Source organism: Nerophis lumbriciformis, linkage group LG17 (assembly GCF_033978685.3).
Source record: "Nerophis lumbriciformis linkage group LG17, RoL_Nlum_v2.1, whole genome shotgun sequence".
NCBI lineage: Eukaryota > Metazoa > Chordata > Actinopteri > Syngnathiformes > Syngnathidae > Nerophis > Nerophis lumbriciformis.
In genome coordinates this window covers 10377501-10404366 of record NC_084564.2, presented here as the reverse complement: position 1 = coordinate 10404366, position 26866 = coordinate 10377501, and the positions used below count along the sequence as shown (strand labels likewise).

The window sequence follows — 26866 nt, the reverse complement described above, 5'->3', positions numbered from 1 at the left end:
TTTACCTTCTTTCAAAAAGTTGCGCTCCACTCCAAGGTGTCATCACTTCCGCTCTTAGCGCCTTCAAAATAAGAGCTCAAGGCATATACTGTATAACAGTACTTAACATCACAAAGAGGAAAGCCCATAAAAATAGGTTGCAAAAGTTATTTAATAAGAAGCCAAAAAGTGCAAAAACAATAATGTTCGTGTTGGAGGAGTTGTGAATTAGGTACACCTGCAGTCTGCAGGTGCACTTATTGTTGTGGCCCTGCAGTCATTCACAACTCCTCCAACACGAACATTATTGTTTTTGCACTTTTTGGCTTTTTATGAAATAACTTTTTTAAATAGATTCAATCTTGCACGTGGAAAGTTTAAGTGTGGGCTTTAGTTGATATAACACTCCCGTCAGGGGTTTCATTTTACGGCGGGGGTGCAGGAGGCGGGATTACTGCGAGCCTCAGCCAGTGCGTCTTTTGCAGCCGTTTTATGATCGCTCAGCACAAGAAATACGTTACACACATACAGTTGTTGACAAAATACACTGTACATTATATACCTCAGCTCACTAAACTATGGAAATGTATAATATAATTCATATAGCAATACGGTCTCACTGCACAGCAGGCCAGCAGTTAGCCGAGTCCGCAATCCATGTTGAGGCACAACTGAGTGACGTGCCTCAACTGGCTGCTGTTCACCGCACCGTCTCTTCTCAGTATTTGAACGGCAAATGTGAAAATTCAGCGATTTTGAATAAAAATAATCTAAAACTGGTGAAGTTAAATGGAAAATAACTTTATAGTATAATCACTGGATACATATAACAATTTAATAAAAATGTTTTCTTTTTACATTTTTTTTCTTTCCATGATGGCAGGTGACGACACGATTCTCGATTCAAAAACTATTTTTTTCCTGATTCAAAAGGATTCTCTATTCATTCAATACATAGAATTTCAGCAGGATCTACCCCAGTCTGCTGACATGCAAGCAGAGTAGTAGATTTTTGTAAAAAGCTTTTATAATTGTAAAGGACAATGTTTTATCAACTGATTGCAATAATGTAAATTTGTTTTAACTATTAAATGAACCAAAAACATGACTTATTTTATCTTTGTGAAAATATTGGACACAGTGTGTTGTCAAGCTTATGAGATGCGATGCAAGTAGGGATGATACTCGAAACCGGTTTTCCTGGTTGTTCGATAAGAAAAGAACCGAGTCCTCGGACTCGAATCCCTTTTTGAGAACCGGTACCCGTTATCGAGATCACTATAGTAAAGAAATAGAGTTGGTTCTTTATTCGAATCCCTGGGAACGAATCCCGTCCCGACCAGAAATGCCCCTTGAGACATCACAAGAAATGACGTCACGTAGCTCAGTCATTAGGCGCAGATAGCGAAAGCAGGAAAAAAATGGACCGGAAAAAGCGCTCCAAGGTGTAATAAAGTTCAAAACAAAAAGGTATAAAAGAAAGAGCTTCCAAAGTTGGAGCTCTAAAGTATAGCTCCAAACACTAAATTTGAACATAGACTGAAAATAAAAATGACCCTTTTCTTTGCACAAAACAAGGACAGACCATCATGGGTCGAATGGAAGTCTTCAGATTCCCTTCAGTGGCATCCATGAATCTATGAATGAATGAATGCCATTTTGAACTAAACAACTGGTATCCTCTGCTGGTTGGCTATTTTTGGAGCAAACTGATGTAATTAGAGGCCGACCTCAAGAAGTAACAACAAGGCAGGGCACAGTAATGCCACTGTGCACGACACACAAAGAATGACGCACCACCTCATTATTTAAACTGTTTATTTTGTAAAGAATCAGCTGCTTAACTAACTTGGATGCCAGGAGAGAAAATAAGTGAAATGTTCTTGGCTGCTCTACTATTTGTTTTTAGACTTTGAGGCCAACCACATAACATGTAAGAGCAGAATAGAACAAACCCACTAGTGTTTTGACTGTGACGGAAGAGTTAGCTCTCTTTGACCACATGTTTAGTTATTAGCAAATATATTCTACAACTAACGACTACTGCATTATAATAGTCGTCTAATCGCAATATGAAACGCTAACCTATTCAGTGGCTCCAAACCGACTTTTAAATTCAGTTTAAGATATTTTTAGGCATGTTCTAACTAATAATAAAGACCTTAAATATGACTACTTTATTCAGAAATATGCATTTAAACTAACTGTGCTGCTTATCAGGCTGTTACAAAAATATTACCTCTATTTGGCTTGTCCATGTTTTGTTTATTGATTTTCAGACACATTTAAAGGAGAACATTATCACCAGACCTATGTAAGCGTCAATATATACCTTGATGTTGCAGAAAAAAGACCATATATTTTTTTAACCGATTTCCGAACTCTAAATGGGTGAATTTTGGCTAATTAAACGCCTTTCTAATATTCGGTCCGATGACGTCACAACGTGGCGTCACATCGGGAAGCAATCCGCCATTTTCTCAAACACCGGGTCAAAACAGCTCTGTTATTTTCCATTTTTTCGACTGTTTTCCGTACCTTGGAGACATCATGCCTCGTCGGTGTGTTGTCGGAGGGTGTAACAACACGAACAGGGACGGATTCAAGTTGCACCAGTGGCCCAAAGATGCGAAAGTGGCAAGAAATTGGACGTTTGTTCCGCACACTTTACCGACGAAAGCTATGCTACGACAGAGATGGCAAGAATGTGTGGATATCCTGCGACACTCAAAGCAGATGCATTTCCAACGATAAAGTCAAAGAAATCTGCCGCCAGACCCCCATTGAATCTGCCGGAGTGTGTGAGCAATTCAGGGACAAAGGACCTCGGTAGCACGGCAAGCAATGGCGGCAGTTTGTTCCCGCAGACAAGCGAGCTAAACCCCCTATCGACCCTAGCTTCCCTGGCCTGCTGACATCAACTCCAAAACTGGACAGATCAGCTTTCAGGAAAAGAGCGCGGATGAGGGTATGTCTACAGAATATATTAATTGATGAAAACTGGGCTGTCTGCACTCTCAAAGTGCATGTTGTTGCCAAATGTATTTCATATGCTGTAAACCTAGTTCATAGTTGTTAGTTTCCTTTAATGCCAAACAAACACATACCAATCGTTGGTTAGAAGGCGATCGCCGAATTCGTCCTCGCTTTCTCCCGTGTCGCTGGCTGTCGTGTCGTTTTCGCTTGCATACGGTTCAAACCGATATGGCTCAATAGCTTCAGTTTCTTCTTCAATTTCGTTTTCGCTACCTGCCTCCACACTACAACCATCCGTTTCAATACATTCGTAATCTGTTGAATCGCTTAAACCGCTGAAATCCGAGTCTGAATCAGAGCTAATGTCGCTATAGCTTGCCGTTCTTTCCGCCATGTTTGTGTGTGTTGGCTTCACTATGTGACGTCACAGGAAAATGGACGGGTGTTTATAACGATGGTTAAAATCAGGCACTTTGAAGCTTTTTTTAGGGATATTGCGTGATGGGTAAAATTTTGAAAAAAACGTAGAAAAATATAATAAGCCACTGGGAACTGATTTTTAATGGTTTTAACCCTTCTGAAATAGTGATAATGTTCCCCTTTAAATTACATGAATTGTCTAGCAAACGTCAAAAGCTGTGTTTATATAAATAATAATAAATAAAGTAAAAACAACAGCACTCCTGAATGACCTTAGAGAGACTTGGCAACCCACAAGCACACAAAGGACTCAACCACCCACATTTCAATCAGGGTTCATTTAGAGATCCGTTTCTCTTACAGATCTTAGAAAAGGCACCCCACAGTTCTTGAAACTTCACAGAACAACCATTCAATGTCAGCCTAATTTTCTCCAGTTTGAGAAAATACAGGACACCTTAAATCCAGCGGGTGTGGCAAAGAGGCGCTGTTGCCTTCCAATTCAACACAATGAGTCATGTAGCCAATAAAGTAGTGGATGCTACCAGATTCTTTTTGGACTTGCTAAGGGTAGATGACTGAGGCGCTACCCCAAATAGTCCACTTAGAGGATTCGGTTCAATCCTTTCGCCAGTGACCACAGGCAAAGTGTTGAAAATGTCCGTCCAGTAGCTGTTCAGTGATGGGCAGAGCTAAAACATAAGTAATAAATTTGCTGGAGACCGTTTGTATCGATAAGCTTGTCCATTTCTATGCCAAGGTGGCAAAGAATAACATTTTGATGTAAACAAAGAATAGTTGGAGACTGCATTCTCCAAAAGTGTCCGACATGCCTTATAACATTTTGATGTAAACAAAGAACAAACGACAAAACACCCAAATCTCGCTTCCTCAAAAAGAAAAGTTAATTTTGTGATTATGTTTTTAGAAAGATGCACACAGGTAAATAGACAACATTTAGCTGGCGGTCTTCGGATAAAATAGTTCAATCTATTTTTCACACAACTCCGTCCCTCCGTTGATAGCTAGTTAGCTAAGCATCTTACGAAGGAGAGTTGGAGACTGCCTTCTCCAGATGTCCGACACGCCTTATAACATTTTGATGCAAACAAAGAACAAACAACAAAAAAGTGAATTTTGTGATTATCTTTTTAGAAAGATGCACACAGGTAAATAGACAACGTTTAGCTGGCCGTCTTCGGATAAAATAGTTAAATCTATTTTTCACACAACTCCGTCTCTCCGTTGTTAGCTCAGCATCTTACGAAGGAGAGTTGGAGACTGCATTCTCCAGATGTCCGTCATTCCTTATAACATTTTGATATAAACAAAGAACAAACAACAAAAAGGTGAATTTTGTGATGATGTTTTTAGAAAGATGCACACAGGTAAGTAGAAAAATGTAGCTGACGGCCTCTGGATAAAATAATAGTTAAATTATTTTTTACACAACTCCGTCTTTTCACTAGCTAGCTAACAAGCAAACCATCCTACCGACGTGAGTCGGAGACCGCATTCTCCAGATGTCCGACATGCTTTGGAAAAACAATTCTGGCATGACTGATGATGACTGGTCTAATGATATCTTATGTCAACTTTACAAAAATGATAATACTCAGTTTTGATTGACACTGCCACAGATGATTGTATCGTGTATCTGAAGGAGCTAAACAAACTACCACAGAAATCAAAGCGCACGAGCAAAGATGTTTAAGATGACACGCAAACATTTTTCAAGCGAGTCTAGATGGACTTGCCAGCTCTGCAATTTTGTTTGAACAGACACTGAATGAGTGATAGAAGCTTTTGTCAACGTTCACTCATGGAGAACCAGACATTGTCAACAAGGACAGACAACTGGATCTCCTACAGCGTCATGTATTTTTTTTTTTTGTCAAATTTTTAACAAATGCCAGCTAGCTTAGCTGTGAGCTAGAACGTCAGTAAACCTCAGTCCTTGAAGCTTCAAGAGCCCCAGGTTTGGTATCTGGGCGATTAGCCGACTGGCTAACGGGCTCGGCTCTCAATCAGAGAGGTCGGGTAGTTGCGAGTTTGTGCTTGGACGTGCGTAGGGATAAACCGCGCAGGATGTCTTAGGACGGCATTCACCCTGGGCGGGTTGAGCCGGCTTCCTCTCTAGAAAGAAAGAGGCCTTAGATTCAGGCGTCGATGAAGACAGACGGTAAGTACACCATTAATGCGTTGGAGGCAGTCATTATCGAACACCTCCAGCCTTCGTTGACCCAGCTACCCGCATAGGCATGTTTCGCTCGGCCTGGGCTGATAACAAATTTTGCTGGACGATATATTGACCTACAAATTATTGCAGATAAACGATATAATTGCCATTATTTTTGTGACCAAATCAACCACTGATGTAATGACAATACATAACAATAATGGCAGTATACCATTAATTAACATGTATTTCTCGTGTATTTTAACACTGTAAATGAAATGTAAACTTTAAAATACCAAGTTAAATAAAACAAACAAATACAAATAAAATGTACTTTGCCAGCAAAATTTTGCGCTTGAATAAAAAAATCACAAAAAATATAAACATTGGTTCAGTCTCCGTTAAATATCCATCCATCCATCCATCTTCTTCCGCTTATCCGAGGTCGGGTCGCGGGGGCAGCAGCCTAAGCAGGGAAGCCCAGACTTCCCTCTCCCCAGCCACTTCGTCCAGCTCCTCCCGGGGGATCCCGAGACGTTCCCAGGCCAGCCGGGAGACATAGTCTTCCCAACGTGTCCTGGGTCTTCCCCGTGGCCTCCTACCAGTCGGACGTGCCCTAAACACCTCCCTAGGGAGGCGCTCGGGTGGCATCCTGACCAGATGCCCGAACCACCTCATCTGGCTCCTCTCCATGTGGAGGAGCAGCGGCTTTACTTTGAGCTCCTCCCGGATGACAGAGCTTCTCACCCTATCTCTAAGGGAGAGCCCCGCCACCCGGCGGAGGAAACTCATTTTGGCCGCTTGTACCCGTGATCTTGTCCTTTCGGTCATAACCCAAAGCTCATGACCATAGGTGAGGATGGGAAAGTAGATCGACCGGTAAATTGAGAGCTTTGCCTTCTGGCTCAGCTCCTTCTTCACCACAACGGATCGATACAGCGTCCGCATTACTGAAGACGCCGCACCGATCCGCCTGTCGATCTCACGATCCACTCTTCCCTCACTCGTGAACAAGACTCCGAGGTACTTGAACTCCTCCACTTGGGGCAAGATCTCCTAAATATATGCAACCAAAACAATAAACAAAATGGCTAAATAAAGTAATGTTGACCAAAATGATTGCAGTTATTATTATGGTGCTATTGTTGAATGTGCTCAAAAAGTACTTATACACAAACTAAAATATTTTAATCAAGTTGTATTTTATAACTAAAACAAATAGACAATATACTTTCTTGGCAGAGAAAACATTAAATACTGTTCTGGCTTCATAAGAGCCATATTAATTTAAATATGTTTACCTTTTATTGTAAATTGCCATCAGTTGTTTTACTTCTGGTTTATGTTCACTTCCTGTTGATGGGACGTCCGTCTGTTCCAACTTGTCAAGTTTATTGAATACTTAGTGCAAAAACAGCACATCCTTTATGTTAAATGTGAAGAATACTCTATCTTAGTTGTTTCAACAGCGATGTGTCTGTACAAGTTTAGATTGGGGAATGACGTTTCTTAACAGGGAAAGATGTTAATGTCTGCTGTTTACATGTTAGCATTTAAGCTAGCTAGCAAGCTAGTGCCAGTCAGTCAGTTTTAAGGTGCAGTTATGAATGATGGTTCGTTGATCATTTGAATTTATTAAGGTAATACTAACCGTCGGGAGTTTTAAGCGGTTATCATTACTACTGTTTAATTGTACAACCGCCCGCAGCCGCAGAAACCGATGCAAAAGAGTGTCACATTAATTAAAAAAGGATCAGCTCTGCCAGCCCAGCATGACCACAGTTACACAGTGAAATTGTTTATCGTTGCCATGTAACTCATCCCTGAGAAGCAAGCTTGGCTCCACAATCTCCACTTGTCTGCAGCGGCCCAGGTTTTTGCTGAACTTAAAAGGAGAGCCTCGTTTTCCTTCATTGTTTTGCTGTCACTACAGATTTTTGCCGGGGAAAAATGACCACACCAACCCCAAACTAATCGAGCTACCGTGCAGTGGCGCCCATACACTACATATATAAAAGTATTGGGACGCAATTAACTAGGGATACCCCGATCATGGGGTCGAATCAGAGGTCGATATTTGCCTTTTGGAATTGATCGGCGATCGGCTGATGAGTCGCTGAGCTCAGCCGGTCTTTACTGCAACTGTGTTACGTACTCAAGATTGTACTGAAAGATTCCCTCAAAAGGGAAGCACGCTCAGGGAGACACAATTATCACATTTCCACCGTCCTTGTTGCACACACGCACGAGTTGCATGAAATCCAGGAGGCTGCATGTCCTGCCAGAACACCGGCTCCAATTTGAGAGCAAGCTGCAACGAATGCGTTGTCTATCCACAGTGTTAAGCACATTGTAAATATAGTAATCTTCACCACCGTGGCGGAAAATAGTGTTTCTTCAAAGTATTATTATCAATGGAGGAGTAGAGGAAAAGGAATGTGTAAGCATGACACACACACACACACACACACACACACACACACACACACACACACACACACACACACACACACACACACACACACACACACACACACACACACACACACACACACACACACACACACACACACACACACACACACACGAAGCTAACCGAAGTAGGAGTGGTCGATACAACTGTCGATACTGCCCTTTTATATACTGAGAATAAAATAAAAATCTTTTTTTTTTTTTACTTGTGAATAGTTTTTATTTATTGAAGAAAACATTTTTATACTCATGAATCATTTTTATTGAAAGTTTTTTTCATGCTTGCAAATCGTTTTTTTTTACTAAATTAATTTTTTTTTTTTTACTTGCGAATTGCTTTTTTATTGAAATAAAATTGTTTTCATACTTGCAAAAATTAGCAAAATTATTTGTTTTTTTTAAAGATAATTGTTTCTATACTTGAAAAACATTTTAATTAAAGAAAATAGTTTTACTTGTAAATCGTTTTTTAATAAACAAATGCGTTTTTATACTTGTTTTTTGTACTTGCAAAAGCGCTTTTTTAATGAGAGAAAATGGTTTTTATACTTGAAAATCCTGTCTTTACTTGCAGAAAATTGTTTAACTTGCAAATTGTTTAATGAAAGAAAATTGTTTTCATACTTGCGAATAATTTTTTAATTAGGAGATTTTTTTCATACTTGCAATTGTTTTTTTTAATGAAAGTAAATTGTTTTACTTGCAAATCTTTTTTTTTTCTTCAATTAAATAATTTTTTTTTTCTTTATGAATCGTTGGTCACGAATAAAAACATTTGTGTGTTTGTGGAGTTTTGGCAGTAAATTCACTGCATATTAAAACCTAACCTCTAATTGATTAATGAATGAATTAATAAATTGTTTTTTTACTTGCGAATAATTTTTTAAATAGGAGATTTTTTCATACTTGCAAATTTTTTTTTAATGAAAGAAAATTGTTTTACTGGCAAATCTTTTTCTTTTTTTTTTTAATCAAAGAAATGTATTTTTTTTTTCCCTTGTGAATCGTTGGTCACGAATAAAAACATTTTTGTGTGTTTGTGGAGTTTTGGCAGTAAATTCACTGCATATTAAAACTTAACTTCTAATTGATTAATGAATGAATTAATAAATTATTAAGATGTGCCCTGCTGACAAAATATAAGATTAAAAGACTAGATTGGGGGGGAAAAAATACTAAAAGTGAGTGAAATTTTTTGTCCATGCAGCTAGTTATTAATTTTACTGAATAAGACATCCTAAATTAAGATTTATATATCCAGGGTGTACCCCGCCTTCCGCCCGATTGTAGCTGAGATAGGCTCCAGTGACCCCCTGCGACCCCAAAAGGGACAAGCGGTAGAAAATGGATGGATGGATGGATGGATATCCTGCGTTTTAAACTAGGAATTAGGGCTGGGCGATATATCGAACATACTCGATATATCACGGGTTTGTCTCTGTGCGATATAGAAAATGACTATATCGTGATATTGGAGTATACGTTCTCACGCAGTTGCTTTTAGCTGCGGGCATTACACTACAGGCTCTTCTCACTCTTTCTTGTCTCTCCTTCTCACAGAGAGATAAAACAAGCGCACCTTCTTACATACGTCACATACTGTCATACGTCATACGCCCTCGCAGAGCAGAGAGGTAGCGGCATGGGTAATGTTAGCTGTGGTGCAAGCGGAGCTGTGCGAGTGGTAATACGAAAGAGGGAAGGTGCGAATCTGGTAACCAATGAAGGAAGAAGAATTAATTCCCAAGAAAAACAGCAGGGGGTCCATCGTCTGGCGGTGGTTTGGCTTCAAGCGGGAATATGTTGAACAGACAACCGTAATATGTCAAGTATGCGGCAAAAGCGTTGCTACAAAAAGTAGCAGCACTACTAATTTGTAGCATCATTTGAAAAGTCACCCGTGCTTGAAACTCCGCATGTCAACAAAATGCCCAAGCAACCAGCACTGACCCAATTGAGCCTGGCGTCTACCATTTCCAGATCAACACCGTATGAAAAAATAGTCAACAACAGAAGGAGATAACGTTCGCGGGAACCTACCACATAGCGAAGGACATACACTATTTAAATTTCCTATCATGCAGCTCATTTTTATTTGAGTTATTGAAATATCTTGTGTGGTATCATGCACAAAAGTGCACTTTATTTGTTTTAAACTATTGTAGTGGCGTTCTGTACAAAAAGTACACTTTAATTTAGTGTTGTTTTGATATGTCATCTTAGTGACATCATGCACAAAAGTGCACTTTGTTTTAAAATGTCTCTGACAATCTTGCACTTTCTGTTTGGAAATGACATGAATGTTTGTGCCACTGCTTAATAACTGTTTAATAAATACACTTTTGCTAAACTGACTTAGTTGTGATTTCCCTCTCTGCATGAAAGTTTAAAAGTAGCACATATTAATGCAGTATGAAGAAGAATGTTTTAATGTAGACACATAGAATCATCATACTGCTGTGATTATATGCATCATGTGTTCATTCAAGGCTAAGGCAAAATACCGAGATATATATCGTGTATCGTGACATGGCCTTAAAATAGAGATATTAATAAAAGGCCATATCGCCCAGCCCTACTAGGAATAAGTGTTTTATACCGAAAACATTATTCAACTTGCAGTTCTTAAGACATTTTCTTTGTGGGGCAAAACAAAATCTCTTATTTGAATAGTATTTTTTTTCCAAAATGGCATTTTAAAACTATTATTCATGCTAAAATTAAGGTTATTATTAACAATAAGGAATTAGCTTCTAAAACTAGGGACATTTCTAGAAATACAATTGTACATTTTGGCAAGTGGGAAATAATTTGAAGTGTGTCTCAACCCTTTTGTCCATAAAGTCTCTCCTTGGTCACATGCTTGTTTCTGTTTGTCTTCCTGCTGCTGCTGAAGCGTACCAAGAGGTTACTGCAGGTCGTCGTCCATTCGCACAAACCTTCCGCGTTATCAGCTGCATCTCCGACAAACAGCGAATTACTCGGCCCGCAAATTGCGTCTCCCATCCGCACGCCTCGCCCCGCTGAGCGCCCGCGCTCGCTGGCGAGCGAGCAGGCAAACAACCCGTCTCCGCCTGAGCGGCCGTGTGGCAGGTTGCCGTGGCAACTAAACAAGCCAAGGCCAAGCGGCGGGTGACGCGCGGGTACGGGCGCCCGTGATAGGCCCGACCGATGTCTCGCTGCAGAGCGAGATGCGCTGACCTGAGACGTCCCCCTCCCTTTCTTTGAGAGCATAAAGAGCCAGCGCCAGGCGGTGAGTCAAAGGCGGAGCGCTAAACGCTGCCGTGGCTCACCTGGCAGCAGGTTGCAACTTGCATTCACGTTGCACAACAGCAGCAGCCGTTTAAGAGTGAGCCTCCATTAAGGACACTGCAAGATGCAAGTATTGGGACACTGAAACCCACTGGAGCATGGAAGACATTTCCCATACATTCATTTATTGGTGGCGGCTCGCCTGGAATAAATGTGGACCGCCAAAAAAAGATGCAACGCTACCTGTTTAGAACTCGTTTATGCTCTTATTTTGAAATATTGTACTTGTGAAAGTGTCACATCCACTTCTGGTCATCAGTAAAACCATTCTCTCTACCGCTTTCTATCGGTGCAGAGGTGGCTTTAAGAGACATATTTGAAGCATTAATGGCTTCTTTGGAGTGCATGTTCTGGTACCATTATAGTGGAAATTACAATAACGTGCACACGTCATACTTGCCAACCCTCACGATTTTCCCGGGAGACTCCCGAATTTCAGTGCCCCTCCCGAAAATCTCCCGGGGCAACCATTCTCCCGAGATCCACCCGGACAACAATATTGGGGGCGTGCCTTAAAGGCACTGCCTCTACAAACTGTCGTCACGTCCGCTTTTCCTCCATGCAAACAGCGTGCCGGCCCAGTCACATAATATATGCGGCTTTTACACAGACACACACACACACAAGTGAATGCACGCATACTTGGTCAACAGCCATACAGGTCACACTGAGGGTGGCCGTATAAACAACTTTAACACTATTACAAATATGCGCCACACTGTGAACCCAGACCAAACACATTTCGGGAGAACATCCGCACCGTAACACAACATAAACACAACAGAACAAATACCCAGAACCCCTTGCCTTGCAGCACTAACTCTTCCGGGATGCTACAATATACACACCCGCTACCACCAAACCCGCCCCCCCACTCTCCCCATCTCCCGAATTCGGAGGTCTCAAGGTTGGCAAGTATGGCACACGCTGTATTAAGACTACACTTAATGTGACAACTATTATATGCATAAGCATTTGCTGCCTATTTTTATGTGATAATTGCATGTTTTAGGGTAGTACGGTATATCGGTACTAATAAAATACAGCGGTACTAATGAAGTAAAAAAGGTACTATTCTGCCTTTGAAAAATACGGGTACTTTTCATTTAAAGGGGAACTGCACTTTTTGGGGGGGAATTTTGCCTATCGTTCACAATCATTATGAGAGACAAGAACACACATGTCTTATTTTTTTTTAGGAATTTAAAGATGATAAAAAAACGTTAGGAAGATGCGGCTAATAGGAGTCACCGTTGTAGCCTTCAAAGCCTCTAAGACAACTTCCAATCCCTCCATCAACATTTTATATATACACTGCATATATACACTGTATATACATATATATATATACATATATACATATATATACACATATATATATATATATACATATACATACACATATATATATACACACATATATACACATATATATACACATATACACACACATATATATATATACATATATATACACATATATACACACACATACATACATATACACACATACATACATATACACACATACATACAGCAATGAATAAATATAATGTACAAGTTACACCTTTTGAATGCAATTACTGAAATAAATCAAGTTTTTCAAAATATTCTAATTTACTGGCTTTTACCTGTATATATATACATATACATATACACACACACACTTGCAATGTTTATATTGAACATATTACATATTATGAAGGTGTCTGTTACTACATGATATATATACTTGCAGTGTGTATATTGTACATATTACATATTGTTATGAAGGTGTCTGTTACTACATGATATATATACTTGCAGTGTGTATATTGTACATATTACATATTGTTATGAAGGTGTATGTTACTAAATCATATACTGTATATATATATACCGTATTTTTCGGACTATAAGTCGCAGTTTTTTTCATCGTTTGGCCGGCCTCCAGTCCGATTTATATATGTTTTTTTCCTTCTTTATTATGCATTTTCGGCAGGTGCGACTTATACTCCGGTGCGACTTATACTCCGAAAAATACGGTACTTGCAATGTTTATATTGTACATATTACATATTGCTATAAAGGCGTCTGTTACTACATTATTATATATATATATACCGTATATATATAATGTAGTAACAGCAACATTGTATATATATATATATATATATATATATATATATATATATATATATATATATAATGTAGTAACAGACACTTTCATAACAATATGTACAATATAAACAGTGCAAGTATATATATATATATATAAATAAATAAATATATATATATATATATATATATAATGTAGTAACAGACACCTTCAGAACAATATTTAATATGTAAAATATTTACTGTATTTTGATCATTTTTAGCATTGCCGAAATTAATTCCTCGGCGCATTTATTTTCCATAACAACGCACTTCCGACTTCTGGCAACAAATGTGTGTCCGACTTCCGGAAAAAAACGTGAGTATGTGTTCTAATCATGGCAGATTTGGTAACAGACATGGAAGACGACTATTTTTGGACAAATGAGGATTCACAACCTTATCTTTTTGAAGCTGAATATACGGAGGATGAACTGTTGCTTCTGGAAGCGAGCACGAAGGAAGAGTGAGACGTTGGAGCAGACGGAAACCGTGAGAGTGAGGTGAAAGTGACTCGAAGCTGCAAAATGTGGAATTTGAAGCCAAGCTATTTCAACATGAATGGAGTGCTTACCCAAATAATCCGGAAAACACGTCCCCGGCCAGCTGGACCAAGGAGACAACTGTCAATCGAGTGAGTCACACTTTATATCGATCATGATACACGCAGCACGTCACACGTTTTATTACAACTACAGTACATACACTGTCTGGCTAGCTGTGTACAAACAAAACATGTAATAATACTTTACAGACACTGTAATATGATAATGTTTTATATATCAATAATAAATGTAAATGTAAAGAGAAAGTGTAACGATTGAATGAATACAGTTTTATGATGGTGAGGGGAGGTGGCCGTGATTGGATTAACAGACGATTGCCATCAGTGCATTGGACGCTATGGAGGACACGCGCCGTCTGACTGACACCATCAGCTGACACTTTGCATGAAAACGCTCGCAGGGAGCTGAGCAGCTGTCCTTTTCCGAGCTGCAGACATGCTCAGTCTGAAAGTAGCTTGTTCGTCGTTAAGCCTCGCTTCCCAAACAAGGAAGTAATGGCTGATTTGCACAGGGGTCAAAGGTGGCATCCTTTGTAACACATGCCTGGAAGACTGCCAACTAGAGCAAGGGGGCGGGCGTCCTGGAGAAAATGCCGCCTCATCAGAGCACGGAGAGAGAGAGAGAGAGAGAGAGGGGGCTGACGGGGAGAAAACAAACCTCCATGAGCCGCGCGCGTGCATTAATACAACTTCTGTTCGGAGTTTGTGTTTAATTGTCGGCTTTTCACAACGACGCCCCCCCCCCCCGCCACTCATCTGATGAGATACCAGCCGGCTGCTTGCCTTCACAGCTGGACAATTTATACATTTCCAGTTCGGCGAACCGCGCCGTGCGTAAAACGGTCATGTGCCGCCGGAGAGCAGATGGTGACACTGCAGCTCGCTGGGGGATCGTGCACAACAAACAACACAAGACTCTCAACAACAACACAACTTCTTGCACCTCCACAATCCAATCTGCACCTAGGAAAGCTCTCCGCCGCTGATGTTAGCTAACCTGTTAATGAATTAAACATACCTGCGGATGTCACCTGAGGCTCGTTAGGCCGCCGGGCTGGTTGCTCTTTAAACTTGCAACACGCAATCACATGACTACAACAAACAAAGCTTGTTTACTTTGCATGCGCACACTCCGACACTACGACCCCTCACTCCCTCTGCCAGCCTCTGACACCTATTATAAAGCTATTCTGTTATGTTCCATTTCTACGTTGTCATGTCACACTCAAGCAGCTATCCATTATTTTACTACTCCACTAATCTATCCATTATTTTAGTACTCTACTAATCTATCCATTAGTTTGTTCCATTGATCGAGTATTTGATAAAACATTTTATAACCTAAATGCATAGTTTAGGGAAAATAGTTTAAATAAACAGAGATTTTTATACTTGCCATGACCTTATTTACTTTCTATTTACCTTCTTTGACTGTCTTTTACCTTGTTTTACCTTCTATACTCATTTTTAAACTTGTATTTACCTTTTTTATTCAATTTATTTTACCTTTTAACTTTTTTTACCTTTCATTTACATTATTTTACTTTATATTTACACTCTTTGACCGTCTATTACCTTTTATATTCCTATTTTTAGATTCTACAGAACTTATTTTATCTTTTTGAATGTATTTTACCTTGTAGCTCTTTTACCTTTTATTTACTTACTTTCAGTTTAATTGGACATATTCCACCTTTTTTTTTTACCTTCAATTACTTTTTATTCACCTCCTATTTACCTTCTTTGACCGCCTTTTACTTTCTATTTTCACGTTTTAATTTTAATTTATATGTTTGACTTTTTGTAACCTTTTATTTACATGTTTAACTTATTTTACCTTCTATTTACTTTCGATTTACTTTTACTTTTTTGATAATCTTTTACATTGTTTTATCTCTTAACTTCTATTTACCTTCTTTTGGACCTATTCTTCCTTTTATTTACCTTCAAATACTTTTTTTGTACCTTCTTTTACCTTGTTTATTAATTTTTTTAAATATATATATATATATATACACACACACATATGTACTATACACGCAAATACATACATATATACACACATACATACACTTTTATACATTCATACACATTTATATACGCACATTTTTACATTTATACACACATACATACATACATACATATATATACACATATATGTACATATATACACATATATGTACATTTTTCATATACACATTTATGTACATGTACATATATACACACATATATGTACATTTTTCATATACACATTTATGTACATGTACATATATATACACATGTACATACATACACACATATGTACATGTACATATATGTACACACACAGACACACACATACATATACACACATATATGTACATACACACATATATGTACATATATATACACATATATACACATATATGTACATATATATACACATACATGTACATATACATATATGTACACACACAGACACACACATACATATACACACACATATATGTACATACACACATATATGTACATACATATATATATATACACATATATGTACATATATACACATATATGTACATATATATATACACATATATGTACATATATACACATATATGTACATATATATACACATATGTACATATATACACATATATGTACAGATATATACAGATATATATATACAGATATATATATATATACAGATATATATATACAGATATATATACATATATATATATATATATATATATACACAGATATATATATATATACAAAGATATATATATACATATATATATACATACACACAGATATATATATACATATATATATATATACACACACAGATATTATATATATATATATATATATATATATATATATTTATATATATATATATATATATATATATATATATATATACATACATACATACATATGTATGTGTGGGAAAAAAAATCACAAGACTATTTCATCTCTACAGGTCTGTTTCACGAGGGGGGGTTCCCTCAATCATCAGGAGATTTTAATGGGAGCATTCACATACCATGGTTTATATAGGGCACAGAGTGGGTGGGTACAGGCTGGCGTAGGGGCGTGGTGATTGGCTCATGTGTTACCTAGGAGGTGTTTCCGTCTGTGGCGGCATGCTGTTACAATTTCGCTGCGCTTGTTGAGGGATGACAGGTCTGGACGGTAAATAATAAACAGTTTCTCTTTCAAGCATAGGTTGCATCTTTTATTACCACTATTGTAAGGTGTGCTGGATGCAAGAATTTGCCATGTTATTGAATATTCAACATTATTGTCTTTGAGGTCCCAAATGTGTTTGCTGAGTTCTGTGGTATTCCGCAGGTTTTGGTTCCAGGAACCAATATACACATTTATGTGGAACCAAAACCTGCGAAATACCACAGAACTCAGCAAACACATTTGGGACCTCAAAGACAATAATGTTGAATATTCAATAACATAGCAAATTCTTGCATCCAGCACACCTTACAATAGTGGTAATAAAAGATGCAACCTATGCTTGAAAGAGAAACTGTTTATTATTTACCGTCCAGACCTGTCATCCCTCAACAAGCGCAGCGAAATTGTAACAGCATGCCACCACAGACGGAAACACCTCCTAGGTAACACATGAGCCAATCACCACGCCCCTACGCCAGCCTGTACCCACCCACTCTGTGCCCTATATAAACCATGGTATGTGAATGCTCCCATTAAAATCTCCTGATGATTGAGGGAAACCCCCTCATGAAACAGGCCTGTAGAGATGAAATAGTCTTGTGATTTTTTTTCCCACACATACATATATTGCGCTCTACTACGGTATCGAGCACTATTTTTTGGATAACCTTATTAAGACATATATATATATATATATATATATATATATATATATATATATGACTGCCTGCTGTTGCACTGATCAGCCTAGTGGTGGCTCACATCCATCACACACAGAGCTATTTTAAAGCAATGTTAAAAGGATAAAGCCATTGTTTACAAATTTGGTAAATAAATAACCAGAAAATGTATATTTTGTTGTTTTCTTACTGTACCGAAAATGAACCGAACCGAACCGTGACCTCTAAACCGAGGTACGTACCGAACGGAAATTTTTGTGTACCGTTACACCCTTAGTACATGTGTGTATGTATGTATGTATATATATATATATATATTTATACACACACACACACACACACAGGTTGCACTTTGGTAACCCGTGCATTGGGATGTGACAGTAAACGGTAGCAATGATAAAACTGTCGGTTAGTATTACTGTTTTAAATTAAAATGATTGGAAATAGCGTGATTTATAGCCATACTTTGATTAACTCACAAACCGGTTAGTGCTAGCTTGCTAGCTAGCTTAAATGCTAACATGAATACAAGACATTAACAACATAACACAAGCTAAACTTGCATAAATACATTACTGAGCAAGTAAGATATTCAATTGTAAATATTGAACCTACAGGCTGTGCTCCCTTAGTAAAAAGTGATCGATCTATACTCGGAGAAATATGACACAAAGGTGTGTTTGTTTGTTTTTTAACAACTTTATTAAAGACATAGCTGTCTACATTGGAAAGTGAACTTGTGTGACGTCACATACACCAGATGTGAAGCAAAGTACACACTTAATTTGCCTTTATCAATAAAAAAAACATTCTAAAACTATTACAAATTAAAATGAAAAAAAAACAAAAAACATTTACACACTCAAAAAAATAGCTCTTAAGAATTCAAAACGATATTTAAGGTTTCTTCTGCCAAGAAAGTATATTTGTGTCTAATTAATATAGTTTTTTTGTTTTCAAATTAATAGTTGTTTAAGGTTTGTTTAGTTTAAAAAAAAAAAAAAAACGACACGTTATGGGCACATTCAACAATACCGCTATATAACATTTTCACATCGTTACATCCCTGCCCGTTTACAGATGGTGTCCCTGATGTGTCGACTGGGTGTGTACTGTACACAGTACGTTTCTTGTTGACGGAGCGGAATAAATGTCACATTGAATTTAAGACAGTATGTCGCAAGCTTTCTTTTCTTTTCTTCTCAAAATCGAATTGTAGACAGAAGAGACAGGAAGTTGTTTTTCCTGCCACTCATGTCATCTCACTTGCACTTTTTATGTGCACAAAACTGCCTCATCAATATCAGCCTGGAAACTTTTTTGCAAACAAGATCAAAAGTAAACCCTCAAAATTATTTGTATGTCTGTATGTATGACATTCACTGTAATTATGTTTATTTCTCTAAAAATATATTGTCTATTTTGTGAAACCATAGCAGTGAAGTGATAACAAATGTATCTGTATTATTCCAATGTGACCCACTGGTCAAATATTGAAGTTTAGACAAGAAAACCATACAAATGTGTGGCAAAAACATCATGATTAAGCACTTTTCTGCCCCTCCACCACCATCAGTGTGAAGGCTGTGTGCTGGTGCTGTGCAAGACAATTCGGCTCAAGTTGCAAACTCTGTTAGGTGCTAAATATAGCTGACTGGGATATGAGAGATACAACAGGCAGGCTGTGCACTTAAAGCTGCAGCAGCGTTATGGCAACCATACGCAACAGGCTGCCGGTGCCTGGTTGTGTGTGCACCGGGAGAGCAAACACACCACACAGGTTCTATCCATGCTGCTTAAAAGGAGTGTTTTTCAACCACTGTGCCGTGGCACACTAGTACAGTCTGGTGTGCCGTTAGAGATTATCCAATTTCACCTATTTGGGTCAAAAACATTTTTTGCAAACCAGTAAGTATAGTCTGCAAATTATGTGTTGTTGAGTGTCGGTGCTGTTTAGAGCTCGGCAGAGTGACCGTGTAATACTCTTCCATATCAGTAGGTGGCAGCCGGTAGCCAATTGCTTTGTAGATGTCGGAAACAGCGGGAGGCAGCGTGCAGGTAAAAAGGTGTCTAATGCTTAAACCAAAAATAAACAAAAGGCGAGTGCCCCTAAGAAAAGGCATTGAAGCTAAGGGAAGGCTATGCAGAACGAAACTAAAACTGAACTGGCTACAAAGTAAACAAAAACAGAATACTGGACGACAGCAAAGACTTACTGCGGAGCAAAGACAACGTCCACAGTGTACATCCGAACATGACATGACAATCAACAATGTCCACACAAAGAAGGATACAAACAACTGCAATATTCTTGATTGCTAAAACAAAGTAGATGCGGGAAATATCGCTCAAAGGAAGACATGAAACTGCTACAGGAAAATACCAAAAAAAGAGAAAAAGCCACCAAAATAGGAGTGCAAGACAAGAACTAAAACACTACACACAGGAAAACAGCAAAAAAGTACAAATAAGTCAGGGTGTGATGTGACAGGTGGTGACAGTACACCTACTTTGAGACAAGAGCTATAGTGAGCATGTTTGGTTATGCTTTAAAGTCATATCCAACAATTGTGACAACGACTTTTTACTGTCAACTGGCTCAAAAAAGGTTGAAAAACACTGGCTTAAAGTTAATAAGTGCACTATCGTAAAGTGGAAACTTACAAAAAATATCCAATACTTCATAAAATGCCTGTAGGCTCCGTTAAAAAGTGCGAGGACAGCGTGCCTGCATGCCCAGCCTGAGGCGGGGTCTTCGTGGAAGTGACAGCCGACTGTCACCCCGCACAGCGCGGCTTCAGCGCCACCGATGCCTCCGCCGTCTTGTCACGAGCTAGCTGACAAGCTAATGCGAACCAGATGTAAAGAAGCGGTGGGTGGGGGGGGGCGTTATGACACAGTCGTCAGCCGGCTGGCGGGGCGTGAAGTCAGGCGAGCGCCTCTCTCGTTCCCCGGCGGGAGCTTTTAAGGACGCTCGCCGCCGAAGGAAAGCCCACTCTGGGTTCCCCGTGGATGCGTCAGCGAGCCCCGGCTAACTTAGCATTAGCGTGCTAACTTAGCACGCTAATGCTAACTTAGCATGCCAATGCTAACTTAGCCTGCTAATGCTAACGTAGCATGCTAATGCTAACTTAGCATGCCAATGCTAACTTAGCATGCGAATTGACGGCTGCGCTTCGGCTGCTCGCTGCCCGGACGTCGTGTTTGCTAACCGCACTCGGGAACTTTTCCGCACTGCCGCCGCGAACAATTGTTCGAAATGACGTAAGGAAAGTTAAATAGACCTTGTTGTGTGCGGGAGAGGGAGTTTAGAGTCCAAACATGATGCGTAATTTTACCTCATTATGGCCGCGCTGTGACACGCGAGGAAGGAGGCCGACGTCAGGAGCGACGGCCCCCGGCCGACATTCCCCGCAGGGGTGGCCGCCGCCGCCGGCGCCGACACCGCTCGCTCGGGCCGGCTTGTGGCCACGCCGCTGGAAGGTCCCGCTCGCTTGGAAGGTGGGGACCAGGCGAGAGTCCGCTCGACGTAGCCTTCAGAGCGGGCAAAGAGCGGCGCCGCGAGTCTCGCTGTAAGTTTGGGTGGAAATCAGGAGACGCGTCACCTTGCTGCGGTTCATGACTCCCACTCGGCGAGAGTGTGAAGGAGGGCAGGACGAGTCGCCATCGAGCCGCCGACAATCATGAGAGTGTCCACACCGGCACCCGTAAGTCACTGACTCATGTCACTGTGGACTTCCCACGGTGACACCCACTGGACACTTCATTAAGTACACATGCACATTACAGTACTAGTGATAACACCCAGGCATGCATGCATTCATGTCGGACTTCTTCAAACACGGGTGTCCAAACTTTTTCAACTGAGGGCCGCACATTGAAAAATTAAACCATGCGTGGGGCTTTTTGATATTTTTCATTTTGAAAACCATAAATTATATAATTTTTTTTACCTCTAGGGCAGTGGTTCTTAACCTTGTTGGAGGTACCGAACCCTACCAGTTTCATATGCGCATTCACCGTACCCTTTAGTGAAACATAAAATGTTTTTTTTTTTTTTCAAATTCAAGACAAAGTTATATGTTTTTGGTAACACTTTAGTATGGGGAACATATTCTAATTAACAAAGACTTAATTTAGAGTTTTTTGGACACTAGGGGAACATATTCTTTATGTTAGCATTACATACTATACATTACCTTTTGCACTATATTAATTTATATTATTATGTGTTGCCAACTTTGTACTTTTTTATGTCATTGCCTGAAATAAATAAATAAATGGAAAAAAAAAATGAATGAACATATTCTAAGTAACAAATACTTAATTTAGGGTTATTTGGTTAGGGTTAGGGGCTAAGGGCCAGAGTTAGAGGGTTAGGGTTATAATAAGGCCATGCCGAATAAGGCATTAATAAGTACTTAATAATGACTAGTTAAGAGCCAATATGTTACTAATTTGCAACTAATTAATGGTGAATATGTTCCCCATACTAAAATGTTACCATGTTTTTTTTACAGGTGCACAAAATGAATCGTGCATGAACATCACCTTGTTCAAAGAACAAAACCAACACAGTGCATAAACTCACAACAAATTACACACCTGCAAATCAGTCTGACTTCTGCTGTTGCCGTATCCGTAATACGCCGATAGGCAGAAGTTTTTATTTACACGATGAGTCGGGTGTGTTTTGACCTCCGCCGAACCCCTGAGGCCGACTCACCGAACCCCTAGGGTTCAATCGAACCCAGGTTAAGAACCACTGCTTTAGGGCTCCCGTCAAGATTGATCTCATGGACACGGAAGGGTCTCGGTCTTAAAAAGGGGTAAACATAAGTTATATTTTTTGATTCAACGCTTAAATCTCTTGCTCAACTTCAGGTCAATCTGTCGATATTAAGTTTATTTTAATTTGTATGCACTTTTTCTCAAAACCTTATGCAGTATCCCCCCCCTCCCAAAATTTTTTTATAAAAAATCAAAGTGGAATATTTGATATGAAGTAATTGGAGCCTAACATAAGTCAATAATTCATAACATTGATTTTAATTCATTGTTATTTTTTGAGCAAAAATACTGCCATCAAAATAATACATACAATAATAATACATAATAATAATAATCCATCTTTTAACCTTTTTGAACAAGTCGTGCATGCTTTTATTTCAAGTGGCCTGGATTACTGCAATGCACTTTATGCTGGCATTAGCCAAAAAGCTCTCTCCCGGTTGCAGTTAGTCTAGAACGCGGCAGCACGACTTTTAACAGGGGCCAGGAAACGCCAGCATATAACCTCAATTCTTAAGAGTTTGCACTGGCTCCCTGTTCAGCTTAGAATTGATTTTAAAACCTTGCTGTTTGTTTTTAAAGCTTTACATGTACTGGCACCTCAGTATATCTCGGACCTCATCCAAATTTACAATCCTGTGCGCGCTCTGAGGTCCGAGAGCCAGCTCCAGTTTGTAGTGCCCAAGACCAGACTTAAATCCAGGAGAGACAGGGCCTTCTCTGTGGTCGGCCCTAAGCTCTGGAACACTCTGCCCCTCCATGTTCCAACTGCTCCCACAGTGGAGTGTTTTAAGTCTCGTCTTAAGACCCACTTTTATTCTCTGGCTTTTAACACTACGTGAGTTGTGTGGTTCTCTGTTGTCCTCTGTGTTTTTAAAATGTTGATTTCTATTTACTGTTTTAATTGGTTTTACCCTTTAAAATTGTTTTTAATCATATTTATTTTATATTGGTTTTATATGTATTTATTTTTGTTGTGCAGCACTTTGGAAACATTTTGTCGTTTAAATGTGCTATATAAATAAAGTGGATTGGATTGGATCCATCCATTCATTTTCTACCGCTTGTCCCTTTTGGGGTCGCTGGAGACTATCTCAGCTGCATTCGGGCGGTAGGCGGGTTACACCCTGGACAAGTCGCCACCTCATCACAGGGCCAACACAGATAGACAGACAACATTCGCACACTCGGGCCAATTTAGTGTTACCAATCAACCTATCCCCTGGTGCATGTTTTTGGGGGTGGGAGGAAGCCAAAGTCACAGGGAGAAAATATGCAAACTCCACACAGAAAGATCCCGAGCGCAGGATCGAACCCTGGACCTTCGTATTGTGAGGCAGATGCACTAACTCCTCTGCCACTGTGCGGCCTAATAATAATAATAATAATAATAATAATAATAATAATAATAATAATAATAATAATAATAATAATAATAATAATAATAATAATAATAATAATAATAATAATAATAATAATAATAATACATCCCACCAAAATAAAAATGTTAAAAAGGGTGGACCCCGCCTTCCGTCCGAATGCAGCTAAGATAGGCTCCAGCACCCCCGTGACCCTGAACGGGACAAGCAGTAGAAAATGGATGGATGGATAAGTCATACATTTTTTTACGCTTAAGTCTCTAGATGAACTTCAGATCTAACCGTCTATTGTAAGTTTTTATAAATTTTTTTAAATGTTGTTTTTGTTTGTTTTATGCCCTTTTTATTTTTAAAAAAAACGTTTTTATACGGCAAACACACAAAATATGCAATGTAAGTAAAATATTTGACATGAAGCAATTGGAGCTTTGAATAGATGAATAATTCATAACATCATTGATTTTGATTCATTATTATTTTTTGAGCAACAAGAGCTTGAAAGAAAATAACGTTCTGCATGGCAGCTTTGTGTTATTAGAGTGAAAAATGCAACTTTTTCTTGTTACATTTCACCTATTTGCTATTTTATTCCACTTTTTGATTTTATGTTTATTTAATTTAATATAATTTTTGAATGCGCTGCAAACATACTTGCCAACCCTCCCGAATTTTCTGGGAGACTCCCGAAATTCAGCGCCTCTCCTGAAAACCTCCCGGGACAAATATTCTCCCGAAAATCTCCCGATTTTCAGCCGGAGTTGGAGGCCACGCCCCCTCCAGCTCCATGCACCTGAGTGAGGACAGCCTTTTTTCACAAGGGAGGACAACAGGGTGACAAGAACTAAATCATCCAGACGAGAGATAAATTGTATTATTATGTTTATCTTACCTAAAAATAAATATATTTATTAATTTAAAAAAAATAAAATACATTTTTACTATATTTTGCTAAAAACATCAAAATTAATTGTATTTTTATTTGTATTTTTTCTGACTCCTTATTACATCCAGGCATTAGAATTATACATTAAAATAAACATATTTGAAATAATTAATTTTAAATTATCATAATAATTCATTTAAAATGACCATATTTAATTATTAAAATAATTGCTTGTTTATCAACAACTTTAGCATTTTATTCATTACATTTAGAAGCTCTCAGAAGCCAAGTTATGTTATATTCCTTAAGATTTATTTATGCAAGTTTGAAGTATCAATTATCTAAACACAGTTTTGTTTGCATATTTTCAGGATGTAGCTATATATATATATATATATATATATATATATATATATATATATATATATGAAATACTTGTCTTGGTGAATTCTAGCTGTCAATATAGTCCTCCCCTCTTAACCACGCCCCCAACCACGCCCTGCCCCCCCACCCCCCACCTCCCGAAATCGGAGGTCTCAAGGTTGGCAAGTATGCCTGCAAATGGCTACCGGGCTGCATTTTAGACACCCTATCTTAAACTGTATTGTAAGAGACACAGTATGTGTATAAAAATGCACATTCCCGTGCGTCATTTGCACTTTCTTGGAGAATATTGTTTTTAGGGGGAACCTATAAAGATTTTCTGCTTTTCTGACTTATAAATGAGGACGAAGTGAAGTGAATTACATTTATATAGCTCTTTTTCTCAAATGACTCAAAGTGTTTACATTGTGAAACCCAATATCTAAGTTACATTTAAACCAGTGTGGGTGGCACTGGGTGGGTAAAGTGTCTTGCCCAAGGACACAACGGCAGTGACTAAGATGGCGGGAGCGGGGATCGAACCTGCAACTCTCAAGTTGCTGGCACTGCCGCTCTACCAACCGAGCTATACCGCCCCAAGACAAGAAGAGTCACTGTGGACTTCCCACGGTGACACCCACTGGACACTTCATTAAGTACACATGCACATTACAGTACTAGTGATAACACCCAGGCATGCAAGCATTTCCTACTTCTTCAAACACGGGCGTCCTAACTTTTTCCACTGAGGGCCGCACACTGAAAACTTAAAACATGCGTGTGCCGTTCTGATAGTTTTCATTTTGAAAACCAATACATTATATCCATTTTTATTTTCCCTCAAGATTTGTCTCTGGGACACGGAAGGGTCTCAGTCTTAAAAAGGTTTAAAACAAGTAATATTTTTTTTATTCAATGCTTAAATCTCGAGCTCAACTTCAGGTCAATCTGTCGATGTTAAGTTTATTTTTATTTAGGAGAGCGTCTCCACACTGTGTATGGAGACACATAATTAGTCATACTTTTTTAAGACAATCGTCCGATATCGATCAGCGTACGATGGATTGGCACCTCCTTAATAGATACCTATATACTGTAGCTGAAGATTGTGCTTTTTGGTTCCTCGTCATAAAACTGTCCTCCAATTTATCCGCGTTCATAATTTCTGCGCTGGCACGTGGTGAGCAATTAGACGCGGTAGTAAGAAGACAAACATGGCTGTTGTTGGTGGGGTTTTTTTATTTTCCAGGTAAGGAAATGAAAGGAGCAAAGGAAGGTCGTAAGAACGCGGTGGCGGCGGCCATCGAGATCGAGAGAAAAAAGGATGAGAGTGAAATAATGTTGTCATGGAAACTGGCATGGATGTGAAGAGAGGAACAAGAAATGTAAATGGGTTCTGTGTGAGCTGAAGGAGGGGGAAACACAAAAGGTGTGTCCGTCAGGGCAACTTTGAACGTGACACTCGTCACGATGGCGACATGTGCATGTAAACACTCGCTGATCATGTCTACATTATTTCTTTTGGACATTTTTCATGCAGTCACATTGAAAAAC

The 26866-nt window shown here is 39.0% G+C and overlaps 2 protein-coding genes across 5 annotated transcripts in view; one reads left to right on the top strand and one right to left on the bottom strand.

Annotated features, from left to right (window-relative positions):
* Positions 1–26866, bottom strand: part of bcl9l (bcl9 like) — a 76787-nt gene that overhangs the window by 36342 nt on the left and 13579 nt on the right. The window contains exon 1 of one of the 4 annotated variants that reach the window (XM_061972420.1): positions 21235–21383. The exons of the other annotated variants lie outside the window; for them this stretch is intronic. The gene's annotated coding sequence lies outside the window, so the exon portion shown is untranslated. Of the gene's footprint in view, positions 1–21234; positions 21384–26866 lie in introns of those variants that run through there. 4 annotated transcript variants of the gene reach the window in all.
* LOC140679496 (V-set and immunoglobulin domain-containing protein 10-like 2) overlaps positions 21460–26866 on the top strand; it is an 18993-nt gene continuing 13586 nt past the window's right edge. Inside the window, exon 1 of the mRNA XM_072914979.1 lies at positions 21460–21603. The gene's annotated coding sequence lies outside the window, so the exon portion shown is untranslated. The remainder of the gene's footprint in view (positions 21604–26866) is intronic.